We start from the raw sequence: 19,547 nt of genomic DNA, 5'->3' as shown, positions 1-19,547 counted from the left end.
TTAACAATCTTAGGCTCTTATACCTCACCCTCTGTGTTGATATAGTTTGTGGTTTTATTAAGAATGTATTTTAACTGAAGTACTATTTTTATGTTTTGTCTTCTCTCCATCAAGTATTTGGAATATTTTCAACTATTTTCACATTTAATATTACTCTCTTTAAAATTCAACACTTCATTACTGTAACATTCTTCCATCCTTAATTTTCTTTCTCCCCAGACTTTAAGAAAACAAAACAAAAACTAATTATAGTTAAAATACATTATCAAATATACATGTATATTTTTATTTATTTTGTCTGCCTACTACAATTACTTTCAGCTGAGATTAGTTTCTTCAAGATGTCTTTATCACTTCTTTCCAAAGTGGTTTTTTTTTTTTTTTTTTGATACAGAGAATCACCTACAGTTCTTAGATTAAATTTTCCTTAAATCTTTGTTTTTTTCTTTACCACAGAAAGTAATCTCAATACTTTTTCTCTTTTTCTCCATTTATTCTTGAAGAGCTTTTCAAGTTTCTGGCTTGGATTCCTGATTTACTTTTTCCCCTACAGACTCAATCTGTTCTTCACACTTTCACATGTGTTCATGCATGCATGAGCCTCAGGGATCGGTCCTTACTTACCTTGCTCAACTTCCATTTTAACCTAGATTTTTATTGTTCCTGCTTAGTGTATTTTCTTCTCCTGGTTTTCCACTGAAGTATCACAGTATCTGTTTCCTGTTTCCTACTTATGATATCAGCTAATTTTTCAAAGTTTTTGTTTTGTAACAACCTGTTAATCTAGAGAATGGTGTTTTTGCATCCTTGTCCTATGGAATTTTTAAAAGCATAACTCAAGGTGCTTTTTATTTTTTATTTGTCATTCACTAAATTTTAATTACGGAGAAAACACCCGACTTCCAGTACTTCTCAGCAGACAGGGTATACAATATTTATTGTCCACTCTTCCTATCAATGTTATGCCTCTAAAGTATCTATCTTAGGTCTGTAACTTCTGGCCTATTTCTCCATCATATATCCTAGAGGGTCTTTTCTAAGAATCAGTCTAATTAGTCTCATTCTCTTATCAATATATCTTTTGTTGTTGTTGCTAAGATGTGTCTGACTCTTTTGTGACCCCAGAGACAGTAGCCCACCAGGCTTCTCTACACATGGCATTTCCAGGGAAGAATACTGGGGTAGGTTGCTGTCTCCTTCTCCAGGGGATCTTCCTGGCCTAGGGATTGAAACTGCATCTCCTGCTTTGGCAGGTGGGTTTTTCACCACTGAGCCAACAGGGAAGTCCCAGTATATCTTTACTTAATAAAACAAAAAATAAAATAAAACTCAATGCTCCTGTTTGCTATATTATGAGGATTCTTCCTGTAATCCACACCCAGCTGCACCTCCAAATACCTGGCCCTATGTTGTTATATAAATTTCAATGAATTCATTAGGAGAGCAACACGCTTCCACAGTACTCCAGTACCCCGTCTCCTTCTTGAAAGCAGTGCTACAGGTCTGGCATATTTCCTGGCAGCATCACTCTTTGAAATAATGTAGAAGCTTGGACAGGGGAAGTGCTCTGACCACCTCAAGAAGCACTGTCTGTTCAGTAGAAGGATGGCTGTTCACATTTCCTAACACGGATCTCAGGCCTTTCATCTTGATGCTGAGAATGGGCAAAACACTTTTCTAATTATTTTTATGCAGAGACAGTTTCATCAGAGAAATTACTGGTAGACTACCAATGGTTTTTGTTTGTTTTTTTACATACCACTATTTCAGCTAAAAACTCTCCATGGTTTATGTATCATACTGATTTATGAATACTTTCAGATATTCTGAAGTATTTTAGAGATGATTACAAATGACTGAGCCAAAGGCTTCTTGTCAGATGCCTTTTTAAACTGCTAGTCTCCTCCTTAACTCTTAATCAATCTGGGTGCAATGTCTGGGAATATCACTTCCTCTCTCCTATCCACAGTCATGTCTCCAATCCTTCGACCTCATCCACAGATAAGTAGCCCTATTTCTTTTCCCCAGATGTTGTCCTTTAATGGTGCATTGCATGCATGTATGCTCAGTCATGTCTGATTCTTGTGACCCCATGTATTTTAACCCGCCATGCTCCTCTGTCCATGAGATGCTTCAGCCAAGAATATGGAGTAGGTAGCCATTCCCTCCTCCAGGGGATCTTCCCAACCCAGGACTGACCCTGCCTCTCCCGCATTGCCAGGCAGATTATTGTTGAACCACTGGGGAAGTCCTAACATTAGACACCTCTTCCTAGCACACAGCCTCACTTTTCACCTCTAATATAGCTGCTGCACTTAGCTTTGCAGGCGCACAGCCTGAGAACTTGGCTCAGCTCTGCCTAGTCTGTCTGTGGATTATTATTATTATTTGCTGCCTGAACAAATTACCACAGGGTTAGCCCCTTGAGACAGCACACATATCATCTTACAATTCTGTAGGTCAGAAGTCCATGTTGGCCTTGACTGGATTCACTGCTCCAGCTTTCACAAGGCTGGCATCAAGGTGTTATTGACCAGGGCTCTTATCACAGGCTCTGAGAAGGCAGTGCTCCTGAGTTCCTGCAGGCTGAATGCAGAATCCAGCTCTTGGTAGTTGTAGAACTGATTTTCTAGTTACCTCAATGGCTGCCAGCTAGGGTCCATCCTTAGGTCCTAGAGGTATCTCTATGGTCCTAGACTGTGGGCCCCTGCATTCCAAAACCATAATTCATATCTCCCTCATGCTTGCAATATCCCTGAGCTACTCTTCTATGGATCCGCTCTGCCCCCAGCTAGAGAAATTTTGTGTTTAAGGGTTAATGTGATTAGTTGGACCAACATGGATAATACCATATAGGATAATCTCCTTATTTTAAGGTCCACAACCTTAATTATATCTACAAAGTCCTTTTTGCCATGTAAGCCAGCATATTCCTGGATTCCTAGGATTAAGTCAGAGATCTCTTAATGGTGACATTATTTGATCTGTGACACACTCTTGTTTTCTTCCCTGCAGCACCTCTGAGATAGTGCATAACTAGCTCCAGATAGCATTGCTAAATGTTTGATTCTCTTGTATTATTCCCTGCTGGTCCAACATCTTCATGAACCACTCTTGAATGATCTCCTCCTTGTATCACTGAGGTCTCAAAAAATTCATACTCAAGCTACACACTTAATTGACCTTGATTGTTTGTCTGAAGACAAATGATATGTGAGCAGACTGTGGGGATGACAAGGACATCAACAGGAACCCAACTGGCACTCAGCAATGTGAAACCTGGAGATGTGCATGGCTGTGCTGTAGGAAGGTGTTAATATACCAGGGAGCAACCATTAACCAATAAAAATAACCCAATTTCACCTCTTAGTTGATTTATGCATCATTCTTCCTGTCTTTCTTGAAGGTCTCTGAGAAACAAGTCCAAGTTTCCCATAGCAGTGATCAATGTGATAAAACCTGTTTGTATGACTTTTCTACTATTCTCAGTTTCCTGTACCTATTCTCAAAATCACTGCTCAATATAAGCTGCTTGCATAAAGCCCATGCCTCAGGTTCTGCTTTGGGAAATAAAAAGTGACCTTTCAAAGTAAAGTGTCAGGAAATAATTCTAAAGCAGATTCACCGACCGGTCAGATATACTAAGGGCTCCATTGCTGAGGATAAGCGAGATAATGATTATCCTGACATGTAGTAACATGACAAGTTCTAAGTCTCACTGCTGCTAACTGCGATGAGTTACAGGTAGAAGTGAAGTACAGGCTTACCCCAGTGGCCCTGGACAATATAGAGACAATAGTAATTATAAGGATTGTACTGTTGGCTAACTTGTCTTAAAAAGACAATAATAGAATCAGATTAGCCAACAATCAACTCAAAGCCCCCTGCTGTAGGTCAAAGGGCCAAATTAGAGGCAGTTAAAGGGATCCCTACCTCCTAAAGCTTAAGGAAGATTACATTGAAAATTACACCTGGATTTCATTTTGCATGAATCAGAACTACAAAGGAGGTACCCTGGCATATACTTGACTTGTCTCACAGCTTAAAGTCAGAGCAACTTTGGAGGTGATATTTGGGTGGAAAAGTGTGAAAATGTCAAACCTCCAAGTTGTTCTGAATCATTCAGACCAAGAGATGAGCACCTGCCCATCTGCTAAAGGAAAACAGCCCACCTTTGCCTGGAGGCTCCCAAAGACCTCACCTGAAACAGATGTCTTGGGAGGTCATCTTTGTTCTCCCCTCAGATTGCTCCCATCTCATTATCTTTATGCCTATAATAAGGTTCAACCAGCTCCAGCAGGGAAACAGTCCCTGCTCTAGGAGGAAGTGGAAGACCTAGTTATTAAGAAAGGGAATGTATTCAAGAGTAGATCATGAAGATATTGAATCAGTTGAGAAGAATATGAAGGGAGAATGCAGCATCATGGTAAGAGCATTTGGATGCACAGTCCTAATTAGTGCTGTGTCTGTGCATGCTCAGGTGCTTCACTCGTGTCAGACTCTTTCAACCCTACGGATTTTAGCTCACCTGGTTCCTCTGTCCACTGGGTTCTCCAGGCAAGAATATTGGAGTGGGTTGCCATGTCCTCCTCCAGGGGATCTTCCCAACCCAGGGATTGAACCCACATCTCTTACGTCTCCTGCATTAGCAGACTGGTTCTTTACCACCTGGGAAGCCCTGTGTGCATGTGCATGCCTGCATGCAGTCACTTCAGTTATATCCGAATCTAAAGCATGGAGGAAATGACTGTTGTTCAGTCACTCCATCATGTCTGACTCTTTGTGACCCCATGGACTTCTACATGACAGGCTTTCCTGTACTACACCATGTCATGGAATTTGCTCAAACTCATATCCATTGAGTTAATGATGCCACCCAACCATCTCATCCTCTGGCATCCCCTTCTCCTCCTGCTTTCAATCTTTCTTGGCATCAGGGTCTTTTCTAACGAGTCGGTTCTTCACATCAGGTGGTCAAAGGATTGGAGCTTCAGCTTTGGCATCAGTCCTTCCAATGAAAATTCAGGTTTGATTCCTTTAAGATTGACCGGTTTGATCTTCTTGTAATCCAAGAGTCTCTCAAGAGTGTTCAACAACACAGCTCAAAAACATCAATTCTTTGGCACTCAGCCTTTTCCAATTCTCACATCTATACGTGACTACTGGAAAAACCATAGCTTTCACTAGATGGACATTTGTTGGCAAAGTAATGTCTCTGCTTTTTAACACTCTGTCTGGGTTTGTCATAGCTTTTCTTCCAAGCAGAAAATGTCTTTTAATTTCATGGCTGCAGTCACCATCTTCAGTGATTTTGGAGACCAAGAAAATAGTCTCTCACTGTTTCCATTGCTTCCCCATCTATTTGCCATGAAGTGATGGGACCAGATGCCATGATCTTTGTCTTTTGAATATTGAGTGTTAAGCCAGTTTTTTCCCTGTTCTCTTTCATCTTCATCAGGAGGCGCTTTAGTTCCTCATCGCTTTCTGCCATAAGGGTGGTACCATCTGCATATCTGAGGTAACTGATATTTCTCCCAGCAATCTTAATTCCAGCTTGTGCTTCATTCAGTCCAGCATTTCACATATTGTACTCTACATCTAAGTTAAATAAGCATGATGACAATATACAGCTCCTTTCCCAATTTTTAACCAGTCCATTGTTCCATGGCCAGTTCTAACTGTTGCTTCTTGACCTGCATACAGTTTTCTCAGGAGACAGGTAAGGTGGTCTGGTATCCCATCTCTTTAAGAATTTTCCACAGTTGGTTGTGATCCACACAGTAAAAGGCTTTAGCATAATCAATGAAGCAGAAGTAAGAAATGATGGCCCTTATAAAGGATGGTCCTTAATAAATGAAACAGGGAGGCTGGAACTGTCTTAACAGAGTAGTTGAAGTCAGAAGGCTCAAGGAGGTAGGTGGGAATGTCAGAGCAATATACTGCATGTCGGCACCCACTGTATGGATCAGTCACTTTTGCTGTAAAATCCAAGAGGACACTCTTCACAAAGGTTAATAAAAGATTCTCTGGTGGAGGGAAATTTAAAAACTTTGGTAGGCTGGGTTTGATAGTAGGAGATATTTTGTAAAACTGGGCTCTCTAGTGTCAGTGGGATAATAGGATTTCAGAATGAAAGTGGCAGCACTTATCTAAAAGAGGAAAGGCAGAAATATTTACTGCTATGAGCAGCGAGTTTGAAATGGCAACCTGGGTGCCTTGGGTCAGTGGCAATGGTGATAGGCCATACATTTTTCTGGTAGCAAAATAGATGAGTAGCCAACTAGAGTGTTACTTGATGATACAACCAAAGAAATTTAAAGCTGGCATGTAGAGATTTACATCCTCTACAACAATGGACAAAAATCATGATTCCTGAGATATGGTTTCCAAAACCTAAGCCAGTTCATAGACCCTGAACCCAAAAATTGAAAGTGAAGCCAAACACCCTTGAGGAAGGATAAATATTCCTTCCATCTGTCCCCAAATGGTGCTGTGCCAATTACTAGACTTAAACTCACACTGAAAAAAGGAAATAGTCAGAAATTTTGAATGTTGTTGGATATAGTATTCAAACTGATGAGAATAAGAGGTACCATAAAAATTATCATGCCCCTTATATAGGTGGAGCCTGTGGAGGTCAAGTAATGAGTAAAGTTCTGGTCCAGGTTTATCTAATAATGGATCCAGTACATTTAGGGATCTCCCCAGCAGCCATTTCCTGGCCCATCTATATGCAACTGGGGTGCATTTTCTGAGCACCTGGCCAAACTCTGACAAGCACATGCTGATTTATGGAGGAACACTGAGTTATGATAAAGGTTGAATGTGGAAGCTCCTAAAACTGCTTTATCTTCAAGTCAAAAGAGTAAAACAGAAGCAGGAATATGTTTCCTGAAGAATTTCAGAGATTATGGCCCCAATTAAAGATTTAAAGCAGTGGTCCGTAAATTTTTTGGCACCAGGGACCAATTTTTTCAGGGACTGGGTGGGAGCGGGGGCAGTTCTGGATGATTTAAGAGCATTGCATTTATTGTGCATTTTATTTCTTTTATTGTCATGTAAGCTCCACCTCAGATCATCAGGCATTAGATCCTGGAGGTTGGAGACTGCTGATTTAAAGGATATGGTGGTGCTGGTGCCTATCTTAAGCCATTAGTCAAAAATAACTAAATAAGTGAATCTATTTGGCAGATTGCAATGGACTACTATAAACTTAACTAAGTTGCAGCCCCAACTACATCCTTTGCCAGATATGATCTTTGCAGGGATATGTTAATGCAGACTATGACCCTTAGCCTGCACCTACTGACCTGGAGCTTTCGCACTCAGTCACCTCTGACTCTGCCAGGCTATGGGCTGCAGCCCACTAGGTTCCTCTGTCCACGAGATTTTCCCAGCAAAAATACTAGAGTCTGTTGCCATTTCCTCCTCCAGGGAATCGTCCCAACCAAGGGACTGAATCTGATTCTCTGGGTCTCTTGAATTGAATTCTTTACTGCTGAGTCACCAAGGAAGCCCCTATGCTGATCTAGTAGATGCATTTTTTTTTTCTCAATTCCCATTAGAAGAAGTTTCAAACTTTGTCTTTTATGCATGAAGAACAATACACATCCATTACTGATCTCAGAACTATGTTCACTCTTGTTCAGGAAATTTGATGTTCATCTCACATTTTGCCATGACATGGGGAGGGTCACTGTATGTTTAGCAAATGAAAACTTCATAGAATAGTAAACTATTTATAATTTTAGGAATTTTTAAATTATTTGCAAGGCTGATGTTATTGTACACAAGTATTTTGGGAATGCTATAACTCTAGATATAAGGCAAAAATTAGAACTTAAATAGTTTTGCTTAAGTGTTTTCATTTTAAATAATTGAACACAAAGGTATTTGAGATAGTAAAAACACTGCCTCCATTCTACATTCCATTTGTTTTCTGTAGAATCCTCAAATCTTGAATTATTTGCCCTGCTTTAAAAAATATAACTTCTGTTCAAATTTGATTAAGATATAATGATGCCTACAGAGTTCTCGCCGGTCTGCTTAGTGATTGTTAAAATGACACACTTCAGGTTAAAAGCTGAAATAGAAAACACAAATCTTTTTGAATATTTATCTTACCATCATTATTACTTCAGCATGATGCCTGCACATCTATTTAAATGCTTCTTTTTGGCCTATATTAGAATGTAAAATGAACTCTGAATCCCATGCTTGTAAGTGGATGTATATAAATATTTGAAATTAATGTCTTCAATGTACTTTGCAAGACAAGATCCTGACCCCTGATTCCCAATTAATTAGCACAAAGAAAGAAAATCTAGACAAACAGGCTCCCTATTCATTTGATAGCTAATTAAAATGCATACTTGGTGGAAGTCACTTGACTCTCAATTATGATTAAGTATGCAAGGTTATCAGAATACTGCAAGCAAAAAGTTGAAAGTAATCTTGCTCTATTAGAGTGAACACATCGGGAACGGCTCTGTGTGGTAAGGAAAGGTTGCATGCAGCATAGCTAGCTATGTTGTTTAGTGACTGAACGCACAGGGCGCCCACATGAGATCACCAGGGACCCCAGGATCCCATCAGCTGTAGCAGGCTCAAAGCTAGAATCTAGTGAACTGATGACATTGTTTGTGGACTGCATCAAATATCAACTAGAACAGTCTAAGAGTTTAAAAAAAAAAAAAAAAAAAGCTGTCAAGATTTGCCTGTTGCTCTAATGGTGTTGGGTTAATTTTGTCATAAAATTAATGAGGCACTTAAAATGAAGAGATTTATGATATCTTTGAGCACTTCTAATTGAGTTAACCCAACAGAGCAGCTTAGGAGTCATACAACTTCAAGAAAAAATGATTAATAAGGTGTCCAAATTGTGCCCTCCCTTTTTGACTGAAATCTTCAATAGGCTATTAACATAATTACCTCATTTTTACTTCAATTATTGTCATTTTAAACCAGATGACTGTGTTTTTCATGAACAGCAAGCTAGATTGTTTTCTTAAATTAACCTATGAGCAAAAACTTTATTGAGCCTTAGAAGAAAAACTTTCTCTCTTTCTCTCTCCTCCTCCTCTCTCTGTCTATGTATATGTATATATACATAACACTCTCCTTACTTATTTAGTTTCTATTCTTTAGTGGGATATTTTTATTTAACCTCACTAATTGAGTTCTCACTAGTTGAATTCTTAAAAGGCGTTCATGCATTAAGTCATATACTGGAGAGACATTGATAAAAAACCTAACCTAAAATGCTAAGTATCCTGCATATTTCAGTGGTATTATCATGACAGCCACAAAGAACAACAGGGCCACTATGTTCCCTCTGTTTTAGAGCTTTGTGGTGAGAGCCTGAAGCCTGTCACAAACACTGGTTACATGTGGGTCACTTATCGCACACAAAAATCACTTTCATGCAACTAGATATTTGACATGCCAGTCTCCTGTTACAAACCTTTTGGCTGATGAGACATAGTAACTGCTGTGTCCTGTTCCTGGATTGGCAAGAGGGAAGTGCCAAATTCAATTCATCTTCTTGTGCAGATTTCAACAAGAAGCTACATTTGGTTTTGTGCAATTGAAACAACAGAAAAGTATCTGACAAGTGATATTTAATATTTAAGGAGATGTGTGCTCTGCATTTTGAAACCCTGTATGAAAAGATGAATTATAGACTTTAGACCCTTATCATTGACAGGGTTATTAATTAAGTCAATAGAATCTGTTGATCATTAAGGACAAATCCCTCACTTTCTCTATCATTTTGAATTACACATTCAAGTAACTATGATTAATAAAGATAACTTGTGATTAATAGAATCTTTTCTAAAACTTGCTAACTGAAGAAACTGAATCTTAAATCTACCATACTTTTTTGTGTTTTATAAGATATACTTAAGAAGTATGCAATTTAAATGAAATAAAAACTTTCATTTCACTTAAGTATGAGGATAAAATGGATCTAAAGTCATGAATCATCAGTTCAATCATTCTTTGAAATCCTAGTTTTGTCTCTGACTATAGTATCAAAGTATCTCAAGGACAAACATAGCAGTTGCTTGCCCTAAAGTCAACCTCAAACCATCAGAGCTGTTGTGTGCAAACAGGGTAACACAAAGCATCTGACGGCAATTTTGGCCTTTTTGGGGGTACACATGTTTTATCTATAAAAACTCCCAGAGTTACTCATTTCATGGTTTTCCTTGTTTGTAACTATATGTTACTATGTTTGAACATGAGTAAACTGTGTGTTAGCTTAAATGGCTATTTTCAAGAATCCAGGGAACTATTTTAAGAATTTAGTATTTCCGTGAATTCAGGACCACATTAGAAAGATGATGTTCCAAACTACAGAAGTCATGTTCAATTTCTCCAATTCATCTCCTTACACTGAAAGGAAGCTTAACTTACAATGATTTCCAAAAGAGATAGGTAATACCTTAGGCTCTTATCAAGAAGTTGTGCATGTAGAGATACTTTCTCCAGGCACTTTTCAAGTAATAGCTGTGCTGAAAATTTCTATTTTCATTATAGGATAGTCTGATATTTCTTACAATATATTTTAGTTCAAATGTTATAAAATCCTCATGGATTATAAATCCTTTCAGATTTCTTTATTTTCTTAGAAGATATACAAGCAGTACAACATTATTGTGATTTTTCAAGAAGCCTAATAAATCCCAGAATACTTCATGTTGACATTAAAATCACAGATATGGCCAGTACTTTTAGGCAAATTAAACAGATGCATCAGTGAAAATATCTGATTCCCTGAAAGCTACATGAAGAATACCTGTGTATATAAAACCTAAGATATACTGGAAATTGATAAAGACTGCCAAATATGTGCAAATGTGATTGGTCAGATGGATGGATGGATGAATAAATAGCCCTTCCAGATATAAAGAATGGATGAGAAAAATCTTAGTTATTTGGAAACAGTGTGGTTTAAGATTTCCTAAATCATATTCCAATCATGTGTATTAATTAGATCACATCATAAAAGTCAGAATTTTATTCCTGCTCTGTGCAAAATATATAGATAGATAGATAGATAGACAGACAGAGAGATATTGGAGAAGAACAAAGTTAAAAATGTCAGAGTCTATAAAACAGAAAGATGACATACTGATAGCATCATTTCTAGTGAAAATTCAATTTTTATGAACAGAAAAAGAGACAATCCTGATTCCAATCAATTCTTGTGAATTTCAAAATGTAATCTGAATATTTGTTTTCTACATTTTCATTAGCTTTTCCTTCTCTTTGATTGCTGCCTACCATATCACTATCATCTCTGCAAAGGACGTTCACACTTACTCTATTTTATTCAGGATGCTATCAATATTTTGCGGTAGTATCTCACTCAGTATTCAAGCACTCATAGTATCTCCATATACTGGAAAAAAAAAAGGATACAAAAGGGAAGAAGTTTAAGTCTATGCTAGGAAATATGATCTACATGTGAGGGTGGGATTTTGGAACATGAATGAAGATTTGGATTATCATTGTGTCAATAGTCAACTAACATAATTCCCTCCAAGCTCCTAATGTAAAACCCTGGAGTAGCTACATCAGGAGAGTGAGCTCAGCATCTGGTCATCAGGGCTGAAACAGGAAAGTCCCATAAAGAGCCTGAGCCGAGTCAGGGAAGGTAAACGTGGAAGGTTACCTCTTCTGTATTCAGAGCAATTGAAAAAAATAATTGAATATGGGTACCCTGAGTGGTAGGTCACACCCAGGCAATGTGACTTTATAGCTCCTCCTGTTAGTACAGTGAAGCAAAAGCAATGGTGAGCCCGACTGAGTCTAGGTCTTAGGAGGCAGTGCACATTCCTGCTTGCTTTCCTGGCATCCTGCTCAGCTTCTATGTAATGACATGATTGGATTTGATAAAACGTGGGAGACCACGTGGATAAGAGAGAAGTCACTAGCTGAGGCTCCCTAGACCAGCCAGACTGGTGGATCCTTAAACCAGTCTACCCATAATTGACCAGAACTACCCAGCTGAGCCCAATTTAAAATGACATCCTACAGAATCCAGAGCTCAATACATGGTTGGTGTAATAAGATCCAAAGGGCTAAGATGGCTTGTAACAGAGAAAAAGGTCGCTGATAAGTCCAGATACCCAGAATGTCTAAAAAATGTCACTAGCTGCATAATTATTGCCAGTCACATTAGGTCCAAGCAGGATGCCTGGCCCACGACAATCTTACTCTGCAGCTAGTGGTGAAAGAATGTGGAAGACAGAAAAGCTAGTCCTTGTCCTTTCATGTCCACAATACAATAAGTAAAGATATCTTCCTTAATACTTTAATTAATAGTATCCTAGGTATACAATTCAACCCGTATATGTGAATATATTACATCACACACACACACATACTGTGGAGTTTCCAGTTTCTATCTAGCTTAGAGCTATCAGCAACATACCTCAATTAATATGGCCCCCTCTCCACTGACTGTGCATGTGTGTCCATGTGGTCAGGCACTCAGTCAGGGACAACGCTTTGTGACCCCATGGAACATGGCCCACCAGGCTCCTCTGTCCACAGGATTGTCATGGTAAGAATACTGGAGTGGTGCAGTTTCCTCCTCCAGGAGATCTGCCTGGCCCAGGGATCGAATCTGTGTCCCCTGCAGCCCCTGCATAGGCAGGCAGATTCTTTACCACTGAGCCACCTGGGAAGCCCCTCTAAACTGGCTATGACATAGTTATATCTAAAATTTAACCAACTTATGTTAGCCAGTATCATGAAAAAGGTCAAAATATTATGGTTTAAAGTGTTAATGACTAGAGGTGATCACTGATTCAGTTCAGTTGCTCAGTCACATCTGACTCTTTATGACCCCATGGATTGTGACATACCAGGCTTCCATCACCAACTCCAGGAGCTTGCTCAAACTCATGTCCATTGAGTCAGTGATGCCATCCAATCATCTCATCCTCTGCACCCCCCTTCTCCTCTTGCCTTCAATCTTTCCCAGCATCAGGGGTTTTTCCAATGAGTCAGCTCTTCCCATCAGGTAGCCAAAGTATTAGAGCTTAAGCTTCAGTATCAGTCCTTCCAGTGTATATTCAGGACTAATTTCCTTTAGGATTAACTGGTTTGATTTTGCTGTCCAATAGGCTCAAGAGTCTTCTCTAACACCACAGTTCAAAAGCATCAATTATTTGGTGCTCAGCTTTCCTTATGGCCCAACTCTTACATCCATACATGACCACTGAAAAACCATAGCTTTGACTGACTATAGAGACCTTTGTTCGCAAAGTAATGTCTCTGCTTTTTAATATGCTGTCTGGGTTTGTCATAGCTTTTCCTTCAAGGAGCAAGTGTCTTTTAATTCTATGGCTGCAGTCACCATCTGCAGTAATTTTTGGAATCAAGAAAATAAAGTCAAAGTCTGTCAGTTTCCATTGTTTCCCCATCTATTTGCCAAGAAGTGATGAGACCAGATGCCATGATCTTTTTTGATTTTTTGAATATTGAGTTTTAAGCCAGCTTTTTCACTCTCCTCTTTCACTTTCATCAAGAGGCTCTTTAGTTCCTCTTCACTTTCTGCCATAAGGTTGGTGTCAACTGCATATCTGAGGTTATAGATTTCTCCCGATCATCAGTGATAATTGCATAGAAATAAAAGGAGAGTGAACTGATCCTCTGAAAGCACTGATAGAATCTCTCCAGGGGAAAAAATGTGAGAAAAATATTTAAGACAGAAATTATTGAAACCTATAGCACACACTTAAGATATGGCAGAGGGAGAAAGGTAGATCCTGTGAATGGGGATTGTTGGAAAACACAAAATAATTGAGGAGGCTAGGAATGGAATGTCTCAGGTGTCAAAATGAATTTTTGGTATCTGACTTCAAATTTGTGTCTGACTTATGCAAAAATAAGGTGCTCTTAATAAGTTTTTGAATAGGCAAAATAGATGACCAGGTCTTTTAAAAATGAATCATGTGACAGATATAAAATAGATTTCAGGAGCTGGAGATGGAATGAGGTCTGGTGGAGAGCTAATGGACTAGAGTAATAGCCACCTAAGGGAGGAAGAGACTCTGAAGGACTCAGTGAATAATGCAATGTAGAGTTATGGTGACTTTAAACATTTAAATTATGGTTCAGAATACATTGGTATACCACAGACAGAAATACAAAATTAGAATCAAGAATTGAAAAAGGGTAATTTTTCATTTTGGTTTCAAATTGAATGACTTATGATTCTGAAAAGAACGTCAGATAATGGCAGGAATGGTGATACTAAATCTTAAGAGATAAGTGGATGCTTAAATAATGTTTCTGGTGATGGTAGTTTACTTGCTAAATCATGTCCAACTTCTGCAACCCTATGGACTGCAGTCTACAAGGCTCCTCTGTCTATGGGATTTCCCAGGCAAGAATACTGGAGTGGGTTGCCATTTCCTTCTCCAAAATACTGTTTCTAATGTTTAGTTATTTCAAGATAGACTAAAGTTATTTGAAAATGTATTAACTGGGAAGCAAACTTTGGGGAAAGTAAAAAAAAGAGAGAGAGAGAGAGAAAATAATGTCTTTGCAAAATTTGTTTCATAGCTATGAATTTTAATTTGCTTGCTTTTTGTTTTCCTTTTTGGCAAGATATCAAAGAAAGAGAGCCATATAGGAGGAAGTATGAAAATGTGACAAATTTAAAACTGAACATCTGCATACTACAGAAAGGAAAGTGAGAGCAAAATTTGACAAGCGTTTCCCTTAGCTCAGGATTTATTATGAGGTGTTTGCAAATTACCTCTCCAATTTTGAATATAAATTACAGAATAACTAATGCACACTTGTTATTGTATAGCTTGTGTCATCTTATAACTTGGTGCAGCTTATTAACTTTTCATTCTTATAGAAGCCAATTCAAAGAAGAAAATGATGCCTGAAAAAAGAAATACCATATATAAAAAGCATATTTGGTGCTTTGGCTAGAGGTGGGTGGATGATAACGACAAAGGAACTCATTGACTTTTAAGTAGAATTCTTTGTTGTACTATAAAATAATTGTAGATATTATATGTATTTATACACCTATATACTTTGTAAGAAGCCATGCTTATCTCTAGTAAATAATTGAGAAAATAGCTTTATATTGACTGAAAGGAAAATGGAATAAAAATATAAAGGGGAAAAAGCAGTTTTTTCCTTCACTTTTTTGAATATACTGTTAAAACCAAACGACTTGGAAAAAATAAAACATAGGATGATGTACTCTATCCAGTTACATCAGAAAACCAGAGTGAAGAATTAAGCTGGAAAAAAAAATTGGTGTCTAAATGTTCCTTTTGTAACCAGAATTTAATGAATATGAATATATTAATATAAAAATATGAATATTCTTACTCTTAAATCTTTATTATCTTGATCAGTGACCTAAAAACACTAAAATGATAGTTTCCAGATAGTGTGCAGTAGGAAAAGATGGAAAAAAAATCTGGCCATCCTCAGAGCTCCAACTTGGAATATCACCCGAATATCAATGTTTATTTCAGATGTTCCACTTTAAAAAATAAAATACTAGAGTGCTCAAACTAGGGGAAAAAGTTAAAACGTCTTTGTCCAAAGAGGATACATTTTATTATCTTTGAGTTTGTTAACTGTGTATGGTGTTCATGCAGTTTGAGGGTGGCTTTGTGTTTGGTAAATGGGATGAAACTACTCCACAGGGTTGATTCATTCATATAGGTACTCATTAAACAGGTTCTCTGGGGTCCACTATAGTAATATTGGAGAAAAATACTGGTATACTCCCTGGGCTTCCCAGGGGGCACTAGTGGTAAAAAAAACAAACAAACAAAACCCACCTGCCTGTGCAGGAGACATAAGAGATGTGGGTTCAGTCCCTGGATTGGGAAGATCCCCTGAGTAGGAAATGGCAACCCACTCCAGTATCTTGCCTGGAGAATCCCATGGAGAGAGAAGCCTAGTGAGCTACCGTCCATGGGATCACATAGAGTCAGACAGGACTGATGTGACTTAGCACACACACACGCATACTCTCAAGGAACTAGCCATAAAGACAATGAACAAAAAAAAAGAAAGAAAGAAAAGAAAAGGCTATTATAGACTGTAATAAACACAATGGATAATATAAACAACAAGTATGATGGAGACTTACAGAGAAAAGGGTTGGGGGTCTATATTTAAGGCATGGTGATTTGAGAATGTCTCACTGAGTAGGTAATACTTACCCTGAAACCTGGAAGATAAAAAGGAACTAAGACAATTCATGGGGAAAAGTCCAGGCAGAGTGAACAGCTTGCCTAAGGATCATGAAGTAAGAATAAATTTAATATGTCGAAGACAGGAGAGGAAGTCAGAATGCCTGGAATAGTAAGAGTTACAGGAAATCTAAAATAAACTCAGAGAAGGGCCAGGTCTATCGTCTGTATTAGTCGCCAGTATACTGTTGCTGCATAACAAGTAACCTCAGAAATATTGGTGGCAAAAAATAATGAGTATTTATTTTTCACTAATAAATAATAGTTCAACTGAAGAGTCTCTGCTTCAGGCTGGCAGTGATTGATGATCTGCTCCTGTGTCTCTCTGAAATATATTCTTCACATTGAACAAGAAGGAAATCCATCCTACAAGCACATTTTAAACCTTTTGTGTATGTAATGATGACAACATTATCTTGGTCAAAACAACTCAGATGGCAAGCCCAGAGGAAAGCAGCAGAAAAGAACTTTGCTAAGAGGAACTTCAAGGATACATTGCAAAGAGACAACAACAATATCTCATAAACCATTGTGAAATACATACATAACGTATTGTGTTATATATATGAGGAACTCAAGATATGGTCTAAGACATTCAAAATGGGAGAAATGTAATGTAAAATATTAGTAGTGTTGGGTTGGTAGTTTCATCACCATGGAGAAATGCTTGGGGCCTGGTTCAGTCATCTATGTAGATTTCATGAAGCAAAACATAAATTTCAGCAGCCACTGAGAGTATAATAGTTACTTTATATACAAAACTTACATATCTAACATGATCTCATTTCTTAATTATTAACCTTCTGGCAAGTATCCTTTCTTCTTTTTCTCCATTCCTTCCTCCTTGTTCTTTTTCATCTACTTTTTCGTTCTTCTATTGAGAAACTTTGACGGTTTATATCCTGAGTTCAAAACTGATGATGTTTTATGATTCTGTTACAGTTTATGCTTCTGTTATGAGTTACACTGAGAAACTATGTATAAAGTGCTTGGATCAGTGCCAGGCACATAGTATGCTTAGCTGATCAATTTTATCATTGTGATAACTACAGGTATAGAGAAATGAGAAATCTGAATAATTTTAGTAGGATGGAGCTAGTGACTGAGAACAGTACAGATTAGAATTCTTATGTAACCCACGAGTGATGGTATTGTTTCCCATGATAGAGCTTACTTGGTCCTGTATATTCCTAGCTTATATCCAAAGACTTTCTCGAAGTGTAATGAAAAACCATTTTGTAATTTAAATCCCCCATGGAGATGATCTGAGATGAGAACTGGGGAAGAGACTCAGGCTCCAGGCTCTATACTGCAAGAGAAATCCCTTTATGTGGAATTGATGGCATTTATTAATAACAGAACTAACTATCTTTAAAGCTTATTTTAACCAGAGTGTAACCAAGCAGGACACTGTGGAGCCTTCCCTGGACAGACTCCCTCCCCCATGTCCTCTGCTTTAGTTCCTCTCTGAAGTACCTAGATAACAATATTTGATACATATTTCCTAAGTTGTTTAATAGTTGCTGAAACCCCCACCACATGGAGGATGTTAACTATTTGATGACCATGAATTCCTAGTCCCCAGGCTTCATAGAGTCTAAGCATTAACAATGTTAGCTATCAGTGTGACACCATCCTATAATACCACCCCGTTACTTCACCTCTAACCAGAGAATTGTGCACAAGACCCTACAACCCACCTCCTTCACTTGGCCTTTAAGGGTGCTTTCCTGAAACCTATCAGGACTTCTAGTCTTTTGAGCAGTAGCTGTCCTGAACTCCTAGCTTGGTACCCTATAGTAAACGCTGCACTTTCCTTCACTACAACCTGATGTCAGTAGATTGGCTTTACTGCTCACAGGCAAGCAGTCCCAAGCTTGGTTGGGAACAGAAGCTGTGAATTAAAAATTAAAAAATTTTAACCTAGACTTGTTGGTGACTAAATTAAAATACACCTGTATACTGTTCTGATGCAAGGATGCTAAAGGTACCTAATCCTAGTCATTTATGTGCCCCAAATGTACTTTAAAAAGAAAAGAAAAATCCCACTGAGTTTGGGCAATACTTTAATTCTGTGTTTGTGAAGCTGACTTCCCGTTGGCTGAAACTTTCAGTAGAGAAAAGAAGGTGTCTTGACAATGATCACAAGTATAAATGTCTCCAGGGAGTATAGTTCAAGGCAGTGGGCAGGAGATGGAAAATGATTAGAGAAAGAGGGAGGATACAGGCCAGGAGTCTGAAAAGCTTTTCTGGAAATTTTATCGTAGGCGGAACTGCAGGAACACTTGAATGATGAGTCATGAAGATTGTAAATAACAGAGGCTTTACAGTTTTAGATGATCTATGATAGCCTCCTTTGTTGTAGATTCTTTTGTTTTTTTGCTTTTAATCAGTACCACAAGGCTCATAGTTTTCATCTGACTATTGGACCATTCACATATATTTAATAAATTCTGATTCAGTGTTATTCTAGAGAGTCAATCAAAAATGGCATATTTTCTTAGAAATAAACAAGATTCCCCCCAGTTTTAAAGACAGGCAGTTTATATTTAGCTACAAAACTATAGAGTCTCTAAATTCAAAGAAGTTAAGTATATAAACATTACTGACCTAGACTTACTGTTTTATTCAGAAGAAAACAGCATTTTTAAGAAGCTGGATCTGGTATATACAATGGTCTATTATCAATTTAAAAGTGTGGGCAACATTATTCTAAGAGTGTGATATAGCTATCTGCTGATAAAATCAGAGACTCCAACACATAGTCTGCATTTCTATTTCCTAGCATGAATAAATAAATACATTAGCTAGCAAATGTTAATGACCACTCACAATAAATAGAATTCACAGATAAAATCTGCATTAAAAGATCATTAGCATTGGGGATAGAAAGCAAGACACTATGGAAATGAGCTTTAAAAGCTTAATTCCCTCATTCTGTCTTCTGGGAGTGAGATACATACCTCAAGATATAAATAAATCCACAGGGTAATTTTAGTGGCAGATGGGGTAGCATATTTCTTTTTTGCATTTGTAATTAGGTAAAGGGAGTTTAGATCTCAACCACAGAACTGCTCTGAGTCTCGTGGAGGTTTTTGAATGTGGACAGAACACCCGCCTTGGATGGTCCTTTGTACATACGTGCCAAGTTGCTTCAGTCATGTTTGACTCTTTGTGACTCCATGGACTGTAGCCCACCAGGCTCCTCTGTCCATGGGATTACCCAGGCAAGAATACGGGAGTGGGTTGCCATGCCCTTCTCCAGGAGATCTTCCAGACCCAAGGATCGAACCC

This window comes from Muntiacus reevesi, chromosome 3 (genome assembly GCF_963930625.1).
Source record: "Muntiacus reevesi chromosome 3, mMunRee1.1, whole genome shotgun sequence".
NCBI lineage: Eukaryota > Metazoa > Chordata > Mammalia > Artiodactyla > Cervidae > Muntiacus > Muntiacus reevesi.
This window is presented reverse-complemented; position numbering follows the sequence as displayed.